Source organism: Octopus sinensis, linkage group LG18 (genome assembly GCF_006345805.1).
Source record: "Octopus sinensis linkage group LG18, ASM634580v1, whole genome shotgun sequence".
Classification (NCBI taxonomy): domain Eukaryota; kingdom Metazoa; phylum Mollusca; class Cephalopoda; order Octopoda; family Octopodidae; genus Octopus; species Octopus sinensis.
Window position 1 is genome coordinate 29,954,974 of NC_043014.1, and position 12,177 is coordinate 29,967,150.

Genomic DNA, 12,177 nt, shown 5'->3' on the forward strand with positions numbered 1-12,177 from the left:
ATTTCTTCTATGGTTGGTTGGATCGTCTATCTGGTTGATTCGTATACGTATTTTAATTATATGTGGTGGAGTGTGTGCGTGTGTAGATAAAACATGTGTATGACAATCGGTCTACTAGTACAGTATTTAAAGAATTTGGAGTTGTTAGGTATGCACCAGCACAGATCTATACAGGGGTGTGTACATTATATACACAAGTATGTATTATTCCCGTGTGGTATATGAGTTTATATATAAATCAGATACTAGAGACGTACAGATGAAAGAGAATAGCAGATATTACTAGGTGATTAATATGACCTTTGTTTATAGACCTCTCTCTCTCTCTCTCTGTATATATATATATATATATATATATATATATATATATATATATATATATATAATATATATATATATATGGATCTATACAGGCGGGGAAGTAAAAGTGACAAATGCAAACAAAGAATTATAATAATAATAATAATAAATAAAAATTTTCTCATTCGAGAAATTATACGAAGCCTAACACGTGCTAAGGGCCAACGGAGAAAGCCTTTTGTTGTCGTAATCCCTACTTCCACGCAATCCCTTCTTCCATATCACATACACCCTTATATCTACACTACTCTTCTGCACGCGCGCTCTTTAAAACAGTACACGCACTTACAGCTAGTATATATTTAGTCGTTTACGTTATATAAACATATTTTCATGCATATGTGAGTATGCATTCTCCTTCTAATTTCTTCTATGGTTGGTTGGATCGTCTATCTGGTTGATTCGTATACGTATTTTAATTATATGTGGTGGAGTGTGTGCGTGTGTAGATAAAACATGTGTATGACAATCGGTCTACTAGTACAGTATTTAAAGAATTTGGAGTTGTTAGGTATGCACCAGCACAGATCTATACAGGGGTGTGTACATTATATACACAAGTATGTATTATTCCCGTGTGGTATATGAGTTTATATATAAATCAGATACTAGAGACGTACAGATGAAAGAGAATAGCAGATATTACTAGGTGATTAATATGACCTTTGTTTATAGACCTCTCTCTCTCTCTCTGTATATATATATATATATATATATATATAAAGGTACTAGTATCGTAGACTGGTCCCCATATATATATATAGTGTGTGTGTGTATTGGATGTCGGTTTCGTGTATTTGTATGTACATACTCAAACCTTGTTTGGAAAATATTTAAATATTTGTGCATACCTTTCTTGCATATAAACGTTAGTTAACATGTAAGTATGTTTCATACAAATATGTATGTTTGTGAAAATCACATATATATATATTTAAATCAAACAAATAAAAAGGTAGTAAATGACAATGAATGCTAACCTTTTACCATAACATAATTTTCCAGTAAAAGCAGGCAGAGAACGAGCAGTATTCCATTCGCCATGGCTGCAAGGTGTGAAATGCGAGCGGGGAGAGAGAGAGTGTATATATATATGAGCGACGGTTGTGTCAATTTTTATTATTGTTGTACTAATTGTTGTTGCTGATGGTAGTCATTGTGGTTGCAGTGATGAATGCAGTGGTGGTGGTGGTGGTAACAGTGGCCTTCGTAGTGATAATGGTGGTGGAGGAGGTGGTCATGTGCTGATAATGCTGGTGGTGGTGGTGGTAGTGGTGGTAATGATGACGGTGGCGATGATAATGATTGTGAGTGATAAGTAGTGGTAGAGACGGTGACAGAGACAGTCGTGGTGGTGGCTATTTGGCTAATGTATTTTTTAACTTTATTTTATTTTAAAACTATTTTTATGTTTATTTTTATTTTTTTTAAGGCATCCGCTTGTTACAATTGGTAAAAAAAATGTAGTCAGAGTTAAATAAAATGAAAACCTCCACCACCACCTATTGTTGTAAGGTGTGAATAAGAGTGAAAGTGGGAGACTTAGAGAGAGAAAGACTATTAGTTGTAGTCGTAGTAGAAATAGAGATATGCAGTGGATTTAAATAAGAGTGGGGAGAGAGTCGGGGCGACAGACAAGAGAGGACAAAAAAAAAGGAATAATAAAAATATATAGAGGTGATTGTAGAGATAGAGCGAGTGATTGTAGAGAGAGAGAGAGAAAATAGAAATAGTAGCAAAAAAAGGTGGGGGGTAAACAGAATGAAAGATTAAAGACAGGACGAAGGGAAAAGGAGAAGAAAATGAACGAAGATGTTTATACACAAGGGAAAATAAAAGGTAGAAACATAGAGGGAAATGGAGAGGAGAGAGAGTGCGTATGGGTATATGAGACAGAGAGAAACATAAAAAGCACAGATAGAAAATAGAGGAGTGCTATAGAGAATGGTGGTGGTAGTTGTAATCTTTATGGGAGTGGTAACAGGAGAAGAAAAAGGAGAGTATAGCGCAACATAGAAGGGGAAAGAAGGTAATGCAAGCGTAACGGGTTTTCATTTTACAACAGTAACACAGGTCAGATGAGTGATTGTTAGTGCTTAAGGTTTAAAACCGGCTCAATAAGACATAAGCTCACATATTAAATGAGCAGACGACCTCTTTGATGGAAGTTAATGGGCAGACTTTTCGATTTGGCAATGAAAATTGAAATAATAAAATATTAACAAGAAGCCGTTTTTCAGTTGAACCTACTCTAATGATTGGACATTGTTTATATATATATTTGTTTTATGATTAAGCTAAACTACTATTCATTGATTCTTAATTCTAAAGAAATCATAATTAGATAAAGAAATCATTAAACGCACACAAAAATCATTATTAACCTCTAATGCCAAGTAGTATTTCATTGGGGCTATTTACATTTTAATTTCGAAGCCCTCCGAGATCAGCTTGCCTTTCATCATACCGCAATCGATAAAATAAACACCAGTCAAGTCCTCAGTCAATACAATCAACTACATCCCACAAAATGCATGACCCTGTGCCTACACTAAAAATCAACCTCAAACGGCGTAAATTGTAAGAAACGTTAGAACACTAAGTAAAATGACTAACTGTATCATACAAATAAAAGGAGCTTCTTACACTGTCGTTTGATCTGCTAGAAGTAGCAGTCAAAATCTCTCTCAAATCATCGTTTTAAAATAGAACATGTTAGATAAAGTAGACCTGTGATCCCTGTAAAAAGAAAAAAGACAGGATGGCCACAGCTAGAGAACCTTCTTAGGAAGTTTGTTCTGGGGTTTATAAGTAAATTGCGGTGTACACGCTCTACCTGTGATCCCTGTAAAAAGAAAAAAGACAGGATGGCCACAGCTAGAGAACCTTCTTAGGAAGGTTGTTCTGGAGTTTATAAGCAAATTTCGGTGTGCACGTTTTCAGGCAGCTGTGGTTAAATTTGTCATCGTTATTTGGAGCAGTGTCAATTGGCTGAATACTAGGGACAATTTAATCCCCTCTACCCTCCTTCCGCGAGACTTTGTGCAAATATTAGAAATCAATATTTTTAGATTCAAATCCCGTCAAGTTGAACTTTGGTTTTCATCCTTCCTGTGGTGATAAAATAAAGTACCAATCAAATCCTGAAGTCGATTTATTCAACTAATCCTCCCATTAAATTTTGAACCTTGTGCCTATGTTAGAAACAATCGTTATTATGACAGTAAGCTGGCACAATCGTCAGCGAGCAGACAAAATGCTTCGCTGCATTTCTTCCAGCTATGCGTTCTGATTTCTAAAGTCAACTTTGCCTTTCGTTCTTTCGGGGTCGATAAAATAAGTACCAGTTGGACACTGGGGTAGATGTAATTGATTCATCCTCCCCTAAAATTGCTGGCCTTATACCAAAATTTGAACCCGTTATTATAATTATTATTATTGTTGTTGTTATTGTAAAGGAGAACCGGTAGAACGTCTGATAAAAGGTTGCAATATTTGTTCCGATAAAAACGGCCAACTGGCAGAGTCGTTAGCACGCCGGACAAAATTCTTAGCAGTATTTCGTCTGTCTTAACGTTCTGAGTTAAAGTTCCGTCGAAGTCGACTCTGCCCTTCATCCTTTGGGGATCGATAAAATAAGTACAATCTGAACACTGAAGTCGATGTAATCGACTTACCCCATTCCCCGAACTTGCTGGCTTAGTGCCAAAATTTGAAACCGATACTTGTTTCGGTTCTTCACACTCTGAGTTCAAATCCTGTTGACATAAAACTTTTGCCTTTCCTTCTTTCAGAGTCGATAAAATTCCAGTCAAGTATTGAGATTGATGCCATCAACTAACCCCCCAAATTGCCCCTCAAAATTGCTGGCCTTGAACCGATATTAGAAATAATAATTATCATTGCGACTGGTTAGTTATATTCGCGTGTGGCTGCGTGAAAATGATAAAACAATACCAAGCAATCGTTTAACAGTAACTTTCATTTCACCGCACGAGTGATATATTTAAGTTAGTCATGAATTATGAAGTTTCAACATCAGGTCAACACAATTGAAGAAAGAATTCTGGAGTATTCGCAATTAACTGATTAGAAAAAGCTCTTTACTGAAGTTTGTCAAAAGAGGAGGAATTATACATAGGATTGCTAATGCGCTTCGATAATTTCTCTTGGCACCCATCGCGCACAGACTTTACGGAAGCGATTTTATGGAAAGTACCAATCAAATCCTACAGTCGATGATTTCGTATGCAGAACCATGCAGTGGCGAATCTACAATATTGGAGCCCTGAAGCTCAAAATGTTATGTGGGTCCCCTTGATACTGTTCTCATCAAATTCTGAACTGTTCATCAATTCTGAGAGAAACTTGAACCTTTTCGCAATCTGCTCACATGGGTCCATCCTCTTGCTTAACTGGATTATCAAGCAGCCATAGACTTGATTTAGAACACCTAACCTAAATTTTTCAGCTCCTTTCAAAGAAGCCCTATCGCTTGTTCTATCTGCAAATTTATTTGTAACAACACGTTTGGAAACATCAGAATAATTTGAAGTGATATATTCACGTAAACTTTTTGCTACTGATTCATAGTGTGCAATCCTGTCGGCTGAATTTTACCGTAGTTCTTTAACAAATGAAAGCAAAGATGCTAGCAGAAGGTAACCTTCAAATACATCAAAACCAGGGATTTGGAGTTTCTTACTTGTTTTCTTAAAACGCTCCATAACTTCTTCCCAAACAACTGTTAAGACAGCATATTCCAATTTTTACCAACTTGTGGTATAAATTCTTTGATCCCGCTTTGATTCAGACATCTCTTCTGAGTCTTTATACATGTTTGAGAGTTTGTAAAATATCCCTACATCCATTTTTAATTGCCTGGACTACTTCATTAGTATGCAGACCATCTAGTTACACTTAAGCTCTTTAGAGAAAAAGCTAGATTGCTCTGTGTGTTCAAAATTCTCCGTATTCGAAGAGATCCAGAAAAGAAAACATACAGCTGCTGCAAGATGCCAAAATAGTCAATAACTTCAGGCACAGTAGACACTGCCTTTTACCAAACAAGGTGAGTGAATGGCTTCCACATGGCACATAGTCTACATACCTGTTAATGTTTTTAAGAAGTGCTTGCAGCCCTTTCTCCGAGCTCTTCATGTTGGAAGCATTATCGTACGACTGACCACGGATATTGCTATTTTGTTGAACAAGGTCGTGGATGAATGGTTTTCTTTTGGCAAAAATGTTAAAAATCTCAGACACAGGGTTTTCCATTATAACAGTATCGAATCACAATTACCAGCTGGTCAACATGCGTTATATCAGGTGTAAAGTCAACAATAATTGAGTAGTATTTGATGTCTAGGTTGTTGATCTGCTTCACCACTTCATCTTTCACATGTTTTCCCATGATTTCTATCCATTATGCATGCACAGATTTAGATAGGTACGTAATATTTACTTTTTCATTTTTACATTTCTCTAAATGTTCATGTAAAAATGGGTCAAACTCCGCAATAAGCTGAATGGCCCTCGTGAAATTTCCATTGTTTGGGGAGCCCCACTTTTCCTAATGACCTCTAAATGCTAAGCCTCTTTCACTTAAAAACTTTATAACTGCTACAACTCTTTTTTAGTAATTCAAAATAGAACTGCATGTTTTTTCTCAACTGTTCCTAAAGTTGCTGATCCACAGTGTTTTTATTTGACTTTCGTGTTAGCCAACTCACCATCGCCATTATGTTCCATGCTGTTTTCATGATTTTCTAGAGTTCTGAGTATATACATCCAGCTAGAAAACCCACCCGTTGTAAGTGATATTTGTCATTTAGAAAAGAGTTTGCTCTTTGAATAAACTAACCAGGATCTCATCACAGTCTGACAATTTTTCAAACTTTCTTTCAAAGTACTTGTTTGAGAAACTTTGATTTTGCTGTTTGTAAATCTTGTTGGATTCAATATACATTATCAGGGTTTTTTTTTTTTTTACAAAAAACTCATGTCTCGCATTTTAATAGTTTTGTATGAAATCATTATCAATTGTCACGGGCCAGTTTGCCAGGACACTGTATTCTTTGAAATCACTAAATTTGGTTCCTGTTTCCTGTTTCTGCTCTCTCTTTTCTCGAAGTTCTTGACCACCTTGATCATCATCTGCACCAAAAGTGTCAACAGTAGGTTGACTATTGCTAAACAGAGCACTCATGGTTTGCGCACTATCATTGACTTCACTGGTGCTTGCATGGCTAGTTTCAGCTGCAGGTGATAACAAACTTTTACTTGACATTGTAAAATAATTTGATAGTTTTTGTCATTTAGAAATTTCGTTAGATTGCTTTTCCTTGAGTTAGCGTTAAGTACTTTCTTGAATTAAGTACTTTCTTGAAGACATTGCTATTCATCTTGGGGTAATAGCAATCTGCATAGCAAAATAAAAAAACAAAAAAAATTGATAGAATGAAAAAATTAAGTTGCTTCAGAGGGGCCCTTCCGGGATTAGTGGCCCTGAAGCTTAAGCTTCATTAGTTTTATGGTAGACCCACACTGGAACCATGATTAATTTTCAGAGAATATGCAACCTTATCGCTGGTCACTTGTTAGTTCGCCAGAACCTTCTCTCGTCCTTGTTGAATCTTCCCGTCAGTGGTTCACACTTATCCGGCCATTTTGAACCTTCTCCAGCCTCTTATATACACTTCTACGCGATAGAGCGCTGTCTTCGTATTGTACTGAAAGTCTGCAATGAATTTCAGCATCTGACACACCTTCAGCGAAGCAACCAAGACAGAAAACTGGAGTGATTCCGGTCAAACCATGGTTACATAACTACAAGAGTACCACCTTTTGGCACACAAACACTGAAGGTAGTGTGTGATTGTGTGTGTCTGCGTGTGTGCGTATAGATAGATAGATAGATAGATAGATAGATAGATAGATAGATAGATAGATAGATAGATAGATAGATAGATAGATAGGTGTAGAAAATAGTACTTAAATTTCAAAGGAAGAGCAAAATATTGCGTCCTGGTGAAGCTGTTTACTCTATACTTTACGAAACTATACTTACGAATCATTAGATAGAAACGAACTTTTGGAACATTACATTGGTTGTTCAAAAAGTGTAGTGAGGATCAGTTGGCAAATAATCAAATAAAGATTTAAAAGCAGACTGGACAGGAGTGAGGCTTTCAAAAGTATTGGAATTTGTTCGATAACACAACTGATCGTTCACGAAGAGCAATATGTCATATAAATTCGACAGAAATGACAATAAATACAAGCGTTAAAGGAAACACTTAGTATCGGTATCGGGAAATAGTTATGGTATTTACTGCCAAAGAAAACTTCCAGGCTGGGACCGCTTTAAAATTGAAGAAACATAGACGGAGCAAATCGACAATAAAATTAAAAGGGAAAAATAAGTAATAAAAATGAGGGCAAATGAATTTCAGGTAAATAAATAGATGAATAATAGATTGGGAAATTGTGGTGTTATGAGCCAGGCTGTGTTATAGGAAAGGATCGGAAGTGAGGGGGTTGGCATGACCTGTTGGAAGTGGGGCCTGTGGATTCCACCGGAAGTGCCGCGGTGGACATGCGGCATCAGCGAAGCACGTGGAGCCAGTCGACGGCGAACAGCACATCAGAACGGATGTGTGAGACTGTACAGCGACGGATAGGGCACGCGGATGTGGGGTGAACTTCGGAGATTGAGACAGCACGTGGATGTTGAAAGCGACCCTTTTTTCTGGACGACAGGTAAGACTTCCGTAATTCTCTCTTCGCTTCCGTCTTTTTCGTCCGTTACATCACAAGCTATTTCGGCTAAAACAAAAATGATAGGTATGGTCCGTGTTTCGAATGAGACGGTTAGGCCATTTTGTGACGAGGGAGATGTGACCGCTTGCCTGCAAAAAATTAAGTTGGTGGCAAGACTCAAAAGTATAGATAATCTAGCGAGTTTAATACCGTTGTACCTCGATGGATCGGCGTTGGCGCTATACCTGGAAATGGAAGAGAAGGACCAGTTGAGCGTAGAAAAAATAGAAGGCTGATGGAGGCTTTCACAGGCATATGGTTGACCGGGGAAAGCAAAGTGGATGGGCGAACAGGTCGATGTCTTTACCAACGAAATCAGGAGATTGGCTAGACTCGTGTGATATAGAGATGGCGCATTAGAACAAACCGTAAAATTAGCCTTTGTGACAGGATTTCCTAACCACGTGTCGGTCGAGCTGCAAAAGCTGCCTAACATTCACTCTATGGCAATGTGAAAAGGCATCATCGTACCATCAAGACCATAGCAGAGAGGGGCCACATCTCACCGGTCGAGGTCGTTTTTTTTTTGGTATAATATGCCGTCCAGGACGGGACAAGCTGAGGAGTCAGTACCACACAGGGCAATATTCAAGTACGAGTGGAGGCATCCATGTACTGCATCGCCGCATCCCGCAGAAGAGAAAGAGCATGCCTTTGTGCAGGTCGGGAAAGAAGTCTGGGTTAAACCCCCAAATGCGCGGTGCACATCACAGTGGGGAAAGGTGACAATAACCTCTGTGAATTCGAGGAACAACGTATCCGTAGATGGCATGCCACGACATGTTTTGGTTGTGCGCAGGATCATCGCTGCGACGGAGGATGGGGCCAACAGTAATGGACAAGAGGACGAAGCCGGCAGGAACATGCCAGGAACTGAGGCCAGTCCTGAAGTCCCACGGCGGTCACAGAGGGAGCGGTGCCCTCCTCGCTTGTTGGCTGATTACGAGACAAGTTAAGGCGTGTCGTCGGGGTTGAGAAGAGGGCGTGGGCAGGTTGGTTGAAACAAGCTCTGACAGGAGACAGACAAGAATGCGTCCAATCCCTGTGACTAATCAGAGAGAAAGAAGGAAATTCAAGTTAGGAGAAAAAAGATGGCCGATGGTCACGTGCGAGTTATGTATGTATGTATGTATGTATGTATGTATGTATGTATGTATGTATGTATGGTCACAATGAGGATATTTAAACCTTTTATAGGTTTTATTCAAGAAACACTGGTTTAATATTGTATTTTGAAGAGATATTTCTTCAATGAATATATTATATAAAATATCGTAAAATACCAAATATTATCGAGTTTGAAGCAGAAAGATCTACTGGATACAAATTAATTTATTAATTAATTAACATATTCACCTACAATTGTTTCATTTCTCAACCCAAATTAAAACTACAAAACAAAAATATATAATTTTGCATTTTAAAATACCTTGGAGGGAAAATCATCCGGGTGCACAAAGGACAATATAAGGATTACATTATGATCCGTTGAGATATTCAGAATATATATAGTCCTGTTTATTATGTGTGTATGTATATATATATGTGTGTGTGTGTGTGTGTGTGTGTGTGTGTGTGTGTGTGTGTGTGTGTGTGCGTGTGTGCGCGTGTGTGTATACGCTTTCATATACATACACATATGGTGGAAGCACTCCGTCGGTTACGACGACGAGGGTTCCGGTTGATCCGAATCAACGGAACAGCCTGCTTGTGAAATTAACGTGTAAGTGGCTGAGCACTCCACAGACACGTGTACCCTTAACGTAGTTCTCGGGGATATTCAGCGTGACAAGGCCGGCCCTTTGAAATACAGGTACAACAGAAACAAGAAGTAAGAGTGAGAGAAAGTTGTGGTGAAAGAGTACAGCAGGGATCACCACCATCCCCTGCCGGAGCCTCGTGGAGCTTTAGGTGTTTTCGCTCAATAAACACTCACAACGCCCGGTCTGGGAATCGAAATCGCGCCTCCACATATACACACATAATAAACAGGACTATATATATTCTGAATATCTCAACGGATCATAATGTAATCCTTATATTCTCCCTTGTGTACACTGATGATTTTCCATCCAAGGTATCTTAAAATACAAAATTATATATTTATATATGTTTTGTAGTTTTAATTTTAGTTGAGAGATGAAACAATTGTTGGTGAATATGTTAATTAATTAATAAAATTAATCTGTATCCATTAGATCTCTCTGTTTTCAAACTCGATAATATATATATATACAGAGAGAGGGGGAGAGACAGACAGACAAACAAACAAGCAGACAGACAGACAGACAGACAGACAGACAGACAGACAGACAGACAGATAGATAGATAGATAGATAGATAGATAGATAGATAGATAGATAGATAGATAGATAGATAGATAGATCATAAGTGTTTTGTAAACTTTCGAGACAAGCTGAAACAAATTTTTCAATATCTCGAAGCACACACATAAAGCTATAAATATTAACATATGACTATTGGGTTCAAGGATCCTTTGGATGGAAAAAGTTGGTCTTTAGTATTAGGTACATATTTGAAGAGCTTCATTTTCTGAAGTTATTATGATCACATCTTAAAAAAAAAAGAAAGACAAAAACTAAACAATTCTAACGCAAGTGAATATATTTTAAAGAAATACTCATTTCGAAAACTTAACAGTGAAAACGAGTATGTCAATGCTTAAAAATCACTTATTTAAGGGTCATTTTTACAACTTCGAATTCCGCCGAAGTCGACTTTGCTTTTTATCATTTCGAGGTCTATAAAATAAGTACCAGTATAGCACTAACTGTGGAGGCGCAATGGCCCAGTGGTTAGGGTAGCGGACTCGTATTCGGAGGATCGCGGTTTCGATTCCCAGACCGCGCGTTGTGTGTGTTTATTGAGTTGAAAACACCTAAAAGCTCCACGAGGCTCCAGCAGGGAGTGGTGGCGACCCCTGTTGTACTCTTTCGCCACAACTTTCTCTCACTCTCTCTTCCTGTTTCTTGAGTAACGCTGCGATGGATTGGCGTCCCGTCCAGCTGGGGGGAACAAATACGCCACAGAAACCGGGAAACCGAGCCCATGAGACTGGCTAGGCTTGAAAAGGGGCGAGTTTTTTTCTTTTTATAGCACTCACTGGGGTCAATGTAATCAACTTACCCCCTACTCCGAAACTGCTGGCCTTATGCAAAAATTTGAAACCATTATTACAACTTTAATTTTCATGCCTCTGGGATCGATAAAATAAAGTACCAGTCAAGTACTGAATCAATATAATGGACTTAGCGCTCTCTCTCTAAATTTGCTGGCTTTGGGCCAAAATTTGAAACAGTTGTAACGGATTTCACTTTCTTTTTTTGTCTTTTTTTTTTACTAACTAACCTAATTTTCTGAAGTTTATGATACGATCGTAGAAAAGAAAACATTTGTTATAAGACAAAATTTTGAAAGTAATTTATATATTTTTAATGTTTTCTTTCTTCCGATGCTAGCGTAATATAATTTCAAGAATTTGGCTGTTCAACAACATAAAGATAATTCAGCAATAATTCTTTCAGATTTTGGCAGAACGCCGGAAATATTATGCGTAAGGTATTTATCTTTTACATCGACCCCAGTGCTCGACTAAAATTCATTTTATCGACTGAAAATATAAAAGGTAAACTCTATTTTGGCGACATTCGAACTCAGAACGTAAAACCGGAAGAAATACCGCCAAGTATTTTGTTTGGTGTGCAAACAATTCCGCCATATCACCGCTTTGGAGAAAGGTTAAATCATCCCTTCTACTAGAGGCACAAATCCTGAAATTTTGTTAGGGAAGGGGACTAGTTGGTTATTGGTACTTCTTTTATCGACCCTGAAAGGATGAAAGGCAAAATCGATCTCAGTGGAATTTGAACTCAGAACGTAAAACCGAAGCATTTTATTCAGCGTGCTAACGGTTCTGCCAACACGGCACCTTAGAGAAAGCAGTAATATTAGTTTTAAATGTTGGTACTAGGCCAG

The 12,177-nt window shown here is 38.0% G+C and overlaps 1 long non-coding RNA gene across 1 annotated transcript in view; it reads right to left on the minus strand.

Annotated features, from left to right (window-relative positions):
• LOC118766954 overlaps positions 1 to 9,159 on the minus strand; it is a 17,124-nt gene extending 7,965 nt beyond the window's left edge. Inside the window, exons 1-2 of the long non-coding RNA XR_005002864.1 lie at positions 8,869 to 9,159; positions 590 to 592 (exon numbers count right to left, since the gene is read on the minus strand). This is a non-coding gene — a long non-coding RNA (uncharacterized LOC118766954). The remainder of the gene's footprint in view (positions 1 to 589; positions 593 to 8,868) is intronic.
• Between the last annotated feature and the right edge of the window lie 3,018 nt (positions 9,160 to 12,177).